Consider the following 16,124-nt stretch of genomic DNA (forward strand, 5'->3'; position numbering starts at 1 on the left):
GAAGAGAGAATACAGGGATCTGACAACGCATGTGTGTATTTTTGTATTTGAAGCCAAGTAATGGGATATCAGGAAGGCTGGGATTTGGTCCGGATGGTTAGCGATGGCTGCCAGCTTATCTATGAAGAAAAAAAAAAAGGAAGCAAATGATTGCCACGACCAATATTGTACTTCAAGTTGGGTATGTGTCTCATTTTGATTTTGATGTTAATGCTTGGACCGCTTGATAACTCAGTCCTACTAACAATAATATGCACCCAAAAATCCCAAACCTAAAAGCATCAAGCATATCTCAACAATTGTACTTTCCAACTAGGATGGATGACCTAAAATGGGTGTACCTTTTTGGCCTTTTTTAATATATACAAACATATATATATATATATATATGAGGGTTTCTAAGTTTGGACACTACTTTTACACCATTTCTTGCCCTCACCCGTACTTCATTCTTTAATTATAAAATTAATGTAACATTGAATCTTTTTTCAACTAATAAAGCTAACTTATTATCCAAGATTTTGAGTTATAGAGAGTAAAAATGAAAGATATAACGATGAAGAATAACATATATTTCACATAATTTCAATTCAAAATTTAACTCAATTAATTTATTCAATTAATTTTAAAAATAACTAAATTATAATTCGTACTATGTACAAAATAATTTTATTTAGCTAATCTAAATATATATATATTAATTTTTTTCCAAAATTATATTTAAATTTTTAAAACTCATATCATATTTAAAATTTGTATATATTGACTTATTATTAAAAAATAAACTTTTTGTAAACAACAAAAAAATTATATATTTCCTTTGAATATTTTTGTTTACAATAATATTTATACACCTCTAAGATTATATCAAATAAAAATAAATTATGCATGTCTTTAAAAAAATAAAAATATATATTATTGAATGATAAATTAAATAATAAAAGAAATATTAACATATTTTCACTTCAGTAATCTTGACTAAATTATTATGTAAAATATAAAAATGTTAAAAATATATATAGAAAAGAAAAAATAAATTGAAAAAAAAATTATTTTTTATAAGAATGAAACTATAATAGCAATAAAATATATCTTGAAAAAAAGTTATAAACAAAAAAATTTTTGCAATAATAGAATATGCCTGGTAAAAAATTTAGTGAAAAAAATAAAAAAAAAATTTTTAATGTATAACTCAATACATTTATAGTTTTAAATTTGTAGAAGAATTCTTTAGTGGTAATTAGAATTAAATAAATTAATTTTAAATTAATTTTTTAAAATTTAAAATGGATATAATAAGTGATAAAGACAATATTAAATTTTTTGTATTTATTTGAAATATAAATTTAATAATTAGTGTTCAAATGGATATAACCGTTTTGATAATCTTATTATTTAAAAATTTAAAATGAAAATTTTTTGAATTTTCAAAATCTTACATAAAGTTATTTGAATTTTTAATATCTTACATAAATTTTTTAAAAAGATAATTTTTTAAATCAAGATAAAAAAGATTGTTGAAAATTTTGGATAAACTTAATCCTTGTAATTTTTAAACATATTTGAAAGATTTTGATAATTAAATAATTTTTTAAATAAGGTTATTTGCTAAACAACTAAAATTATTTATTAAAAAAATAAATTTCATATTTTATATTTTTAATTTTAGAAAATATATCTCTAAATTGATTTGATTTTTAATTATAATTTGAATAATTTTGATATTTAAATAAATTTAAAATTATTTATTTTGTAATTAAAAAAATTATCTTATTCTTTTAAAAAACCATCTTATGTGTTATTTAAAAGAGTTGTTCACATAAGTACTTATATGGCAAACTTGTTTATGTATGTTATTATATAATATAATATAATATATATATATATATTAGTTATCTAACAAATTTGAAATTAAAATTCTACAACTATAATTGTTTTTTTAATTTTCATGACCTTTTTTATATAAAAAAATACATATAATTAAAATTGAAACCAATCCAGCTAATTTTTTTAATATACGGTAAGGTTTGCGTTTTTAGCAACAATGTGTAAGTGTGCATAACAAACGAACTAAATGCTCAACAGTGATTTTTTTGGATGAAAGCAACATTGTCATTTTTAAGTCAAGTAACACATGCATTTATATTCTTATGCATTCATATTTTAACTCTAAGGCAGCAGAAACATAGCATTCTAATTAAGGTAGATAATAATAATAATGAATAACCATCGTCAATAAAGTGTAAGCGACGGTGGTGGATCCAAGATTTTAAGTTGTGGGGTCAAATAAAATAATAATTGTAATTTAAAAATTTTCATTTAGCATATAATACGTTATTATTTTATCAAAAAATTATAAAAATTTTAAGTAAAATATTGTGTTCCGTAATATAATCATAAATAAGATACATAAAAAATTTAAATATTGAAATAAAAAATATATAAGCATTTAAAATAGAAGAAACTCAAATAATTTTATTTAAAATTGTGCACGATAATTTTTCATAAAAAAATCATTAGATTGAAAAGTTTTAACAAATTTTCTCTCAACGTAGATAATAAGATTAAGATTTTCTTTCAATAAATATTGATAATTTTTTAAAATTTAAAATTAAAAAGAATTTATAATTTACTACTAATGGTTTCAAAATTAGAAGACAAGGATGCAGTATCACGCTTCGTGTTGTCATTGTAATTGGCTCAGACAATGATGCTAAGTTCAAGTTTTAAAGAATAGACCTAGTACTGAGTTTAGGCTTTTAGGAAATAAGATTTGTGTCTCCTTTTATTATAGTAATCTCACCTTTTTTTTTTAATTTTTTTTTGGTTAAACTTCTTTGAAAAGTTTTAATTTTTAATGCGGGTCATATTTAATAAATAAATTTATTTTTAATTTATTAATGAGAATTAAACTATAAATATTAATATTTTTTATAAATTAATTGGAATTTGATAATTGAATTTATTTGTCTTAATTTTTTTTAAATTACGAGTACAAATTACAATTATAATTAATTATTACATAACTAAATAATCAAACAAAAAAATTAATCAACAAATTAAAACATAACTAGACAAATCCAACATAAAATTGAAATAAATCCTCGTACAATGAAATTTAAACCTAAAGTCTCAATATTCTAAACATGTATAATCATAAAGAACAACATTTTCTTTTTGTAGGGGGGCCATTTTTATTTTTTAAAATGAACATTTATAAATTATATACATTATGTCAATATGTATTAGAAGGCTTGAAAAATCTTTGAGGGGCCATGGTACCCTTTGGTATCAATGTGACTCTGCCATTAGGTGTAAGCAACAATTGGAGATTGATAAGTGATTGGGTTTTAGGAGAACTAGGAGATTATGTGTAGACTCCAATTTTTATCCCAGTTCATGGTATCGTGTTTTAAACTAATTCAGCTTTCGAACTTATATCCAAATTTCTACCAAATTGATTCAACATTGATTTTTGAGTTATGAATTATCAATAAAGACTTTGAGATTAACTTTAAAATGCAATCAAGTTAGAAAAATCCAAAATTAAGTCCAACATATTGACTTAAAGTCTATTGCTATTAGCATATGTCAATAGGGCTTAGAATCCTAAGGTCTAAATCAATAAGGTTTGAAAGCCTAAGATCCAATTTCCATATTTAAAAGCCTAAACTTGTTTCATTAAGGTTAGTCAAGTTTAAAATGGAAAATTTAATTAAAAAATCAAATATAAAATTTTAAAATAAAGAAATAAAAAAAAAGGTCTACAATTTCCAATCCCTTACCAGTCGACCTACTCTGCAGTTTTTCCTTCCTTGTGATCAACCAAATTTAGATATAGTTACCCCTAAAATAAATCTAACCAAGCCTAAAATGAGGAAGATTGACCTTATAAGCAACTCAAAATTTGACACAAATTGGTGATAGCAACAGACCCTACAAAAGTCGTCTCTGGCAACAGAGAATCCGCCAAACTTCCCTGCCACAGGTGACACCTTGAAATTTCCCTAACTCCTAACAATCTTAGATTTGAAAATCCTATGAGGCTATAAAGGTTAAGACTAAAAAATAGAGTGGGGGGCCAATTTTGAACAAAAAATCCTACAAAAATCTCTTCTACCCAATTGTGCACCCACTGTCTACTGAGCCATTGAGAACTAGATAACCAATTGACCCCTCACTATAATCACCCACCAAACACCATATCCAAACCTATGAAAAAAATACACAAAAAGGGTAACATTATCCCTTAAGTAAAGGAGTCTTAAAGTTAAAAAAAAAAAAAAAAAAGAGTTACATTCTTTTAAGATGAAGCCACAGCAAGTAAACACCAAAAAAAAAAAAAAAAAGAGTTTCGAGCAAAACTTTCAGTCTAAATATCCGAAAATCCATTTAATTTTTAAGGAATCAAATCCAAAAGAAGTGTTCAGGAAGTCGAGATAAGTATTTAGGTAAAATTTTGGCACCAATCAGCATCAACAACCGACGGCAGAGGAAAGTGGTTGGTGTGATGTCCACTACTTTGAATCTGGAAATAGAGGCTAGTAGTTTGAATAACTTTTAAAAAAACTATTTTTTATCAAAATGTTGAAATGGTTTTTTTGTTTTTTAAATTTGTCTTTTATAGTTGAAAGACAAAAAAAAATACTCAACTAACCCTTGCATGGACTTGAGGTCCGCACACCCGACTTAAAACTCGACCTCTATTGACCAAACTTGGACAAGTCCAATCGAATTACTAGTTGCATTGGCCGAGCCACTCCAAACCTTTTGAAAACCATTAGTTGAACTGATCAAACCATTGACCAGGCTATTGCTCGGTCGGTTCATATATTTTTTATTATTATTTTAATATTTTCAAGTTATTTATTTTTTATTTATGCTTATTTAAAATTTTAAATTTCTAAAATAAATATCTATTACTTTTTTAAAAAAATTAAAAAAAATAATGTTTAATAAAAATAATTTTTAAATTTTTTAAAAAATTTTATAATTTTAAATTCCTTTATTTCTATTAAAAAAAAGAAGAAAAAGAAAATTTTTATCTTATAATGAGATTTTAAGGAAATTTGCACAATAATTCTTATGAAATCTTTATGTAATGAGTTTATTTTTTAAAATATTACCAATGTATTAGAGTATTTATAAAAAAAATTTAATACGAAAATAATCATTTCTTTCCTATTAAAAAAATTCATAAAATGTGGAAAAACTAAAAAAAAAAAAGGAAAAATTAATAAACAAAATTTTCTAAAAAAAGGGACAAATAATTTATAAAAATAAATAAATGAAAATAAAATATCAATACATAAATAAAGTATGCATATCAATGCATGAATATTATGTTTCATTATTTGCATTTCATGTATATCACTAAATCATGGAAAAATAAATGCAAACCTCCAAAGATAGGATTTCAAAGAAATCTGAATAGTGATTTATAAAAAATCCTTAGGTAAGAAAAACTCTTTCAACATTATTGTAGACACCTAATGTTATCCAGAATAATTTGATCATGTTCGATTTTGATTTTGATTTTGATTTGAATCTATCAATTTTGTGCGACTTGAGTGTTTTAATTTCATATTAAATATTCGGGCTCAATTCGCATAGATCGAGGCCCGATTTAAGTTGGTTTAAAGTCAAGGGACTCAAGGGCCCAATATGGGTCAAAGTCATTTTTTAAGGCCCATTATACAACCCAATTAAAAGCCCAAACACAGCCCATTACATAGCCCAAATGTGACCCATCACATAGCTCAAACATAGCTCACTATGTAGCCAAACAAGCCTAATTATAGCTTTTTATGTAACCTAAAAAGCCCATCTCTTGAAAGATCCTTATCTATTCACGGGGAAGAAAAGGATAAAAAGAAAAAACTTAATGCTCATGAAAAAAATGAGGATAAAAAGGGAAAACTTAGTGTGCAAGAAGAGGAGGGGGGTTTTTGGCTAGTACAAAAACAATAAAAAAAGAAAAAGTTTTAAGGGGAAGAAAAGAAGAGGAAGAGATAGCTTGGGAAAAACTTTTAAAATAACTTTTTCTTGTTCTTTTACGGGCATTTTTATATACATAGAATAGCTTTCATGCTTTTCCATATAAAATGCTTTAAAAAAAAAAAAAAAAAAAAGATTTTCACAAAAAAAAAAAGAAGAAAGAATCATTTTTAAATATTAGAATTAAAACCATTTTTATCAATAGTAAGGATAACACATGATCAGTTGGTATTGTTTTTAAACAAACATTGTGGTGGTGTTAATTTTTCTCCACGTATAACTATACTCCTAAATCCAACACTGTTTTTTAATGTCAAAATTCTTTTTTTGATAAATCTTAACTAGTTTTAGAGTCTTAATAAAAAAAATTACACCTAATAAAAATTATTGATGGTGACTCTTTAGGTTTTAAAACTTTTAAAATTTTCATCAGCGGTCCCCAAAACCATTATAACAGTTTAGCGACTTTGTCGAAGATATCATTTTTTATAGAGTTAGGCCAAAATTGATTATGTGTTATCCTAATTTTGATTTAGTGATTTTAATTGATATTTAATATTAATTCTTTGATTTCATTTTTTCATAAAAAAATGACGTAAATAATATTGTTTACATTTATGTTTATTTATGTCATGCCTTACTTGTGTTAATTGTGGCATTTTTTATCTAATAAATTGTGAAAAATTTAGGAATAAGGTATTTTTGGTAAAAAAATGTCAGGTTTGTTTGTTCTTTTACACACATGATTACATATACATTGCATGCATATGTTTTATACCTGAGCTCTTATCCTTTTAGAATGGAGTGAAATACCTACACTATCGTAAGGTGAATACCTCCATAATAGCTAATGAAACACTCCTACTCATATTGAACTTTTTTCGTCTTTAGCCTATAATGGGTGAGGATCGAGGCATCTTATTAGTTTAAAATGGACAATGATATGATGAACAATTTAGAAACTTTTAGACATATAAATCTTAACCTGACATATAGTGAACCTTAAAAGGCCAACCTATGATAGAGCCATGCCAAACCTTTTTTTCATAGAATGCACCTAAGATAGGACACATAAAAGAACATTATTTACCTTTCACTTGTTTTTAAATAAATGAACTATAGAACAAGTGACACTTAACAGTGTCCTGCTACTTGTAATAGATATGACACCTTGCCCTAAAGGTATCATGGTACCGGATGAAAGCCCAAGTCTATATGGGGAAATTTTATTGATAAAGGGGTAGATGATTTCAAAACAATAAAACTAATTTCTTTTTTTGTCATGAAATTTTATTTGTCACCAATTCATCTATATTAACATCTTGATTTTGTGTGTTTTTTTTATCCTTTTTGCATACATCATTAACGGTATAAAATAGTCACATCGAGAGGTATTTATATTTTAAACAATTTTGGCAAAAAAAAAAAAAAAACTACCATTGTGACCATGGAATCTCAATATTTACATCCAATATCTACAATTAGTAAAATATATTGGGAAGTTAAAGATCAATCTATGGAAGGGCAACAAAGGGACAGAGATTGGTTAATAGAAAGATAAGTGTTTGATCTTTTTAAGGTGTTCCATTTAGACTTATGCCAAAATGATTTGATTGAATTAGGCAATATTTGAAACTAGTGAAGAGTAGAGAGAAAAAATATTTTTACTGAAAAATATAGAGATATCGCATTGCTTATTCTGGTGAAGGCAAATGAAAGATTAATCAAAGCTGTAATATAATTTTAGAATCCATCATATCGTTGTTAACCTTTGAAGATAAGATTCTAAGAAAATTTAAGTAATGATTCCTAATAAATCTTTACGTGAAAATTTTTTTTTCAATGTTACAAATGTACTGAAACATATTAAAAGCTTTTTCAATAATAAGATTTTAATTTATTTTTCAAATAAAAATGAAAAAATAATTTTTTTAAAAAATGATAATTAAAAAAAAGAATTTTATGAAAAAAGGAAAACTAATAAAAAATGAAGATAAAAACAAAAAACCAAAATTATGAAAAAAAAAAAGAAAGGTTAAGAAATTTCTTTAAATACTAAAATTAATATTTTTATCAAAATTAAAAATTAATTCATAATTAATTAGTATCATTTTTAAAATAAAGCATTGTAAATGTGCTAATATTTTTTATGCGTAACTGTATTCTCTAACACAAATTATATTTACATATCTCAAAATTATTTTTTTAAAAAAAATTAATTAATTTTAAAATTTTTTCAAAAATATATATTTTAATACGTGAGCTTCCGCACTTAAAAATTTTTTTGACAAAAACTTATTTTTTTAAAATTCATTAAACCATTCCAAAACTGTTACGTCATTTAGTACATGAAAACGAGGCCACTTTGAGAACGAGTGCTTTGGAAAGTACGTAGGATTAAACCGATTTTGGAACATTTAAATGATCAGTTTTCCCCCTACGTCTCTCTCTATCTGGATAAATGATGAGTTTCCTCACTTGGACCGTACGTCACCGCGCTGCCACTCTCTTTTCTTTGATCATGCAAAATAGATTCTTTGCTTTCCAATTTAGATTTCCTCGAAGTGGTTTGCACATTTAACCGTGTTTGGAGATGAGATCGCCTGGGTCAGGCTGCCTGACAAATATTTCTTGCTTGGGATGGGGATCAGTAACCCCATTCAAAAGAAAAGAACCAGGATAGCATCCTTTGAATCAAATGTTCGGATGTGATTCTCACTTCATCGGTGGACTAAAGCCAATGTTGCCAGCTGATTGGGTAAAACTTAAAAGCACGCACAATGGTTAAAAATTATAAAGAAATGGATCAGGCCACCCACCAAGACCTAAAAACACAATAAAAGCTGTGAGCACCGGGGCAGGGTGATATGTTCATGCACCAAAATATCGAGAAACAATTGTAGTATAAAAAGAGAGTTGCCTCATCATGGTTTCTACAGTTACACAAACTGCCAGAGTTCATCGCACTGAACTGTAATGGAAGATACTCAAACCAAAAATGCACTATACAAAATTTAAAACCATTTCACATAATTATTAAGAAAACAGAAGGAACAATTTGTTCCATGCTTACAGGACCTTCCCAAGGGGGGAAAAAATGAAGAAGCAATCACTGGCAATATACTCTGCCCAGTACCCTTAAATCTGTTGCATCAGGATAACCTGCAGATGCTCTATCTGAAGAAATGATGAAAACACTGAGAATAAGGGCTCATGATTTTTATCTTAGATTCAGAGCTTTCTCATCTTTAGGGGGGTGCAAAATGCCTGCCAAGCCTGGATCTTGTCCAAGGATTAAAGGGAGCTCTATGGTGGCAGAGGAGTTGGTGGTTTGAAAGTCTAAGCTCATTTTCTCTGTCAATAAACCAGCTCAAATGTCAAATCAAATCATCAAAATTGCTTCAAGTGGACAAAGATTTATCAACATGCATATTCAATCAACCCTTCAGTAGGACAGCTAAACATTTTTTCAGTACGATTGCTAACTTCATTTCTCAAAAATTAAAAATGAAAAAAAAGTGCACAAAAACAGAAACAACACATCTGTACATGTACCTGCAGAGCGCAACTCATCATAGATGTCTGACACCAGACATTAGTCCACACTGCAAAATATTTTGAACTCAAAAATTCCAAATCTCAAAGTACATCCAACCAGAGTAACTATTCAATGTGGCAATAGGCCAACATTCTTTTTCAATATACAACCTGCACTTAGCAAAATAGATAGTAGTCTTACTCTATATAGGCCATTGGCGCAGCATCACCAACTCGTATGCTAGTTCGAAGCAGTCTTGCATATCCACCTGCTCTATCTCTGTTACATATAGGACTGAATCAATAAGACACAACAGTAAACAACAAAGAAAGAAACAGGTAGAGTATTCACTTGTATCGCATACCAGTTCTGTAAATAGATTTTGAAAGACATCATCCTCTTGCACAAAAGCAGAAGCACACCTTGCATCAGAAAGAATTGTGAAATGGAACAAGGCAATGTTGAAGCATGGGATTTAATCAAAAGAAACAATACCACAATATAACGGCAAACTTTATACTGCAAAGAAAGAAATTAACTATCCAACCCCCAGTTTAGTAATTGGATTCAGCAAAAGACATGTTTTGATTTGTAAAAAGAATTGGCCATCTTTGTTGCACTTTAACTACCAAATAATACAAGCATCCAAGAAAGCTTTTGATTGATTTTTTCAAGAATACTATAGAATCAATTTCAGATACTTAACAACTACAACGTCTGATGACCACATCATTTTAAGATGCCTTATAAAGCGATGTCTTGTGAAACAACTAAGAAAGGTTCTATGAGCCTACTCTAGTATTTAACAACTGCAAGCACCACAAACCAGATCAAGATCATCAATCACTATCCTACATATTCTCTTGAATCTTCGACCAATGTAAAAAAATCAAGATATGGACAACAACTACAACATGACACGTTTAATTTGCAGCTGAAAGAGCTTCACAGAATCTCAAGCATATAAATAAACCGCAAGGTCCAACTCCAAAAGGCAACTTCAAAATCGACATCGGGCAAATATTAGATTCTCAGCCTGTCTTAACATTTTCCCATAATGAAGGAAATAAGTGGATATTGAGTCCATGTGTTTACTGTTTAGCAGCAAAATATCAGGACAAGCAATCCTTAGTGCTTTTAATTTCTTAGATTGATGCCTATACTTGGATCAGTCAAGCATAGCAAAAATGTGTAGCACTATTCAACCTTCTACCCCACTATGTCCGATTATCAGATGTCAATTAACGTAGGACTTTGATGTTCTATCCTGGACTAGAGATAGTCCCGGTTAAAAGTTCAAGCCACCAGCCATAATGGGTTTTAAATAAACGAGAATCCATAATTGGTGTCACACCTAAAATCCTTTGCTTTTATCATTGCAATTTTGTTGCGTAAAAGTTATAAAAATATCAGTCACTTCCACACAGAAGCAACAAAGTCACATAACTTGATTTGCTTAAATCATTTCTAGAGAGAATATTAAGCCTTAATTTGACAAATGCCATAGCATATAGAAATTAATGAAACGAAGAGCCAAGAACCTTGGCAACAGTAGTTTCAACGCCTCGTGCTTTACGGGAAACCATTATTCTGAAGTTAAAAGGACACAAATTAAAAAAAAAAATTTTGAACAAAATAATAATTAAGAGAAAAAAAATCGAACTTTCAAATTTATATATTAGAAAAAAAAAGTGAGATATTGAAGACAAAGAAGAACCTAAGCATGGACATATTGTCCCGCGGGTCGATTAAGCTTCATGAATTTCGTCATTTTATCATCATTCTTTTTTCCTTTTTTTTTTTTTTTGGGAAAATAGAAAGAAGAATGAAGAAAATATTAGAGAAATGAAAAACTCTAGAAAATCAGAAACCTCAGATTGCTCTGGTTCAACTGAAAGCACTTCGATGGGTTTATCTGGACGCGTGAGCCCAACCCAAAGCCAGCCCCGGCTCAGTTTTCGGTTTTGGACTTTTAGTAAGATTTTAAATTGAAATTTTCTAAGAAGCAATTTGCTTCATCATAAGTTTCATTAAAAAAAACAAATTATCACATTGCTTTTAATAAAAAAAATTCTTTTTTGGCGAAAAAAGTTCAACATTTACATATTTATTATTAATCTAACCAAAATCAGTATTAATTAATCACTTGGATCCACTTACTATACTAAAATAATATATTTATATATAAATGAATATATATATATATATTAATACTATTATACTTATCAACTAGTATATAAAAGCAAAATGCACCAATGATCCTTGATTTTTAAACGAAATTTTCTTTTGATCCTCAATTTTTTTATCTCAATTCTAAACCTTTTTAAATTTCATTTACATCCCAAACCTCTTTGAAATTTCTACTGAAATCTTTCTTCCTTCTAGAATTTGACTTCTTGTTCTTTTTGTTGAATTCTAACAGTAACTATGCCAAGGATTAGAGTGTAGCTTATACGAAAGAGCTTCTTTTTTTTTTTTTTTATCAAAAACACTTTCTTTTCAAAAAATAAAATAAAATTGTGAGAAGAAACCGTCAGGTTTTCAAAATAAATAATATTTCGTAGCAAGTAAGTTCAATAATTCTTGCATCAACAGACGAGTGTCGAGAGAAAACGTCCCAAATCTTTGATAACCAAGGATTAAACCGTTACTTAAAAGTAAGGATTTATCCTAAGGCTAGGTTCAGACCCTCGAAGCGAATAATACTTTATAAAGACAGCATTTCAACAATCCTTGCATGAACAACCAGTAATCTCCTATTAAAGCCTATCTTTTTCTGATACCAATAAAATTTTGAGCTTTATCTTCTAAAAGATAAATTATAGAACCTGCTGAAAGTAATGGGATTTTTTTTTAGAGATAATCACAAAGTAAATATAAAAAATATTTGAGAAATTGGGAATGTTATTGATATAATAATATATCAATTCAAAGAACTACTCCCCAATTATTTGCCCACTTCTTTTCAATGAGCAGGTAAGCTCCATGTATTTATTTGACATGTTTTATATAATTGGCTGTGGAAAAAATGCGACCAAAGATGTCCATGGTGCCGGCTACTCTTACAACCCATCGCATCTCAGATTTCAAATGTTATCTTTTCATTTTGATCATCATTCATTTTTCTTCAATAAATTTTTTCAAGTTTGGACATATATATGTTTTTTTTTTTTTTAACTATTATACTTTTTTTTTAAAAAAAATATTATAATAGATAAGTTAGTCAATTTCCTAAATCAAAAAAAGATGTACTGTATTTAACAGTCACCCAATAAATGATCACCGACAAGACTCAAATTTAAAATATTTTTATTAAAAAAGACGAGTTTTAACTAATCGAACCAATAATTTTTTGATTATTACATTTCTCTTTATATATATATACCTTAAAATACACTCTTACATACTTTATTTTAAGGAGAAGTTTCCAAGACGACTCCAACTTAAACACGTGCCATTACTTGAAAGTTTAGACAAAACGCCCATAAATTTTATCTCAAAATCATGAAGGAAATCTAAAACCTTTAGGTTAATAAAAATTTTGGTCCCTCATGTCACTTTGAGTTTTGATGATATGGTTGAAAACTGACTCAACCTATTGTAATGATATATTTTCATGAAATATTGAATATAGATTATCGAGTAGTGAAGTACTAATTGCAGAAGACTTGGGGGGTGCAAAGAGAAACATAATAATGTCATATAATTAGAATTGCACTAATTAGTTGATGTAAAATTTTATATTGCAGCTAGTGGTGGTGGGGAACGATTCCATTATTATCTTTTCATCTATATATTTTTTTCATCTATAGTAATTCAATCACTACGCTGCTTTTTTATTCACAATTTAATAATTTATTATATTATAATTTACTACAACATATCTTACTGGAAGCAAATTCAACAACGCAATAATACATGTTAGATATATCTTTTCATCTACATCTTATTATAATTTATCTTCCACTCGGTGTATATGGAAGTTGACTTTGGTATCCAATCTCTCGCTGATCAATGAAGTTGACTTTCGTATAATTTCTACTTTTAATAAATAAATTTTTAAGAATTTTTAATACAATATAGATTTTTAAAAATGAAATTAAATAAAATAATTAATTAATTAATTAATATACACATCTCTCCCATGACTGTAAAAATAATTAATTAAAATAATTTTTTAAGACTGTAAAAATTAAAATCGTTTCATAAAATTTTTTTTAACTTGAGTCTCAAATTTTAGATTACTCTATAAAAATTGACTTGTAAAAATTTTAAAATTATTAGGTGGGGTGCAATTTCTCTGTATCTTTAATTATTATTCATATACACACACACACGTAAAATATATAAGTTATAGGTAAAGATGACAAAATAAGTTATACTTTGATAAGTTTTGATACGTCTTGATTTGGTATTGATATGTATATTTTTTAAATCAAAGATTGGATCGGATTTTTTTTTTAATTAGGTTGGATCGGAAACAGATTTTAAGGTATTCCATCTCAACCTTGAGATATGTATACGTATAAAAATATATTTTATTATTTATTTAATTTTATATTTATATATTAATAAAATTATTATTCAATAACTTAATTTAAGATATTAGTTTATTAAAAATACTATATTTTTATATAATTAAGATATAATTTATATTAAAAAATAATATTTTAATAAATATTATACTAAATTAAAATTATTAAATTAATTTCGAATCTATTACAGATTAAACATCTATAAATTAGGTTGAATTGAATTTTGAAAATAATAATTCAATGTTAAATCAGATCAAAATCAAGTAAAATCTTTTAAAAATCATATCGAAATCGAGACAAATGAAAACTCTTACTCATTGTCATCCTTGATTACGAGTATCTGTCAACTACATGTGAAAGGTCATTAGATTTTTTTCAATTAAAATTAGTTGGCAGGCCCGTGTTATGCTACAAGCTTGTTTAAACTATGAACATAAAGTGTTTTTTATATGAAAGAAAAATTATTAAAATGATAAGAGTTAGAATCAAAGTTTATAGCATAATAAATTCTAATAAAAAGTCAATCAATAAATTTTCTTCCAAGAAATTGAAGTGGTTAACCAACACTTGTAAATTTCAAAACCTAGCATCGCAAATTTTTTTCCTCTAATTTCCATATGAGGATTCATAATCCAAACCAACTCTAACCTACAAACCATAAATTTATTTAACTAAGTACAAGAGAAAAACATAGAAAGAAATAGAATACCATAGCCGTCTTAAACAAATAAATTAGGCACATTGAAAACCATCAAACTCCATCTCATTCAAACTCTCAATAAAAAGTTTAATTTTGCATAAAACTTCCTGCATCAATAGAGTTTAAACATATCCATGTATAAAAAAGAAAGATAAGACAGGGAGAAGGTGAACATAAGAGATTTACTGAATATGGAACAATAATTATATAATAAGCAATACACCTAAACAATTTCAGTGTTCATTACCATATCTTACAGTTTCTTTCAAAATTCTAGGCTTACAAAGAGCAACTATAAATCAACAAAACCCTGAAAAAGAAAACTTTAACATATGATTATAAACATCATAATAATTTATTTTCATCAACGGGTGATAGTAAGTTATAACTGAAAATACCACAAATCCAAATGCAAAAACAGTGAAGATTTCAAGCACAAACTCTCAATGCTAATTATTTGTTGGTTATTAAGAGGAAAATGAGAGATTAGGGTAATGCAACTTGAAATACTTATGGGCTAAAATTACAACTTTAATGAAAAACTATATGCTAAAATCCACATGTCAACTAAAAAAATGTAAATATGCACTTATGTAGGTTTGACTGACATGAATATAAGAAAGCAAAAGTTTCAACTTTCACAATATGCAAATCTTTAATAATGCATGATAGAAATGCAAAGAATCTTTACATCAAGTTTGCAATGTCAATGTTACATGCTCAAGCGATTGCAATAATAACCAAATGGATTGCATTTTATAAACTAAACAGTTCACCATGAAGTTACTTGAAAAATCTTATATAAGATGACACTTTAAATAGCTTCATTTTCTTCATAAAATGATACTTAAATATAGTTGTTAAGTATGAAGATAAATACCCTGCAGTCATGTTCCTTGGCAAAATACTCTCTATTCGCATCACTCTTCGGAATAGCATCATTGAAATTTATACTAAGAGCAATATCCCAAACTTGAATTGGCAATCTGTATTCTAGATCTAAAAGTAGACTTGACAAACATATTTCAATTTACTGCATGTTTGACAAACTTCAGTTTTCTTATACTTGAATCATGACCAAGCCTCCACCTAAAGACTGTAAACGGCTTACTTGCCTTTACAAGTAATCAATATTTAAGGATATTTATGCCACACATCCTTATGTTAAACATGTTTTGCCTTTCACTTTTGTTTAAGGCTCAATAAAGATTAAACAGACTATATTTCCATCATACATATAATGAAAAAAAAATTTTATTAGCACCTATCACACAACAAATTTTACAAAATCCAAAACAATGCAAACACTTACCAGTATAAAACATTTTCATTCCTTTTCTCTTCTTTTTTTGAA

The sequence above is a fragment of the Durio zibethinus genome, chromosome 18 (genome assembly GCF_047325235.1).
Source record: "Durio zibethinus cultivar Kanyao isolate XHJ-2024 chromosome 18, ASM4732523v1, whole genome shotgun sequence".
NCBI classification, from domain to species: Eukaryota; Viridiplantae; Streptophyta; class Magnoliopsida; order Malvales; family Malvaceae; genus Durio; species Durio zibethinus.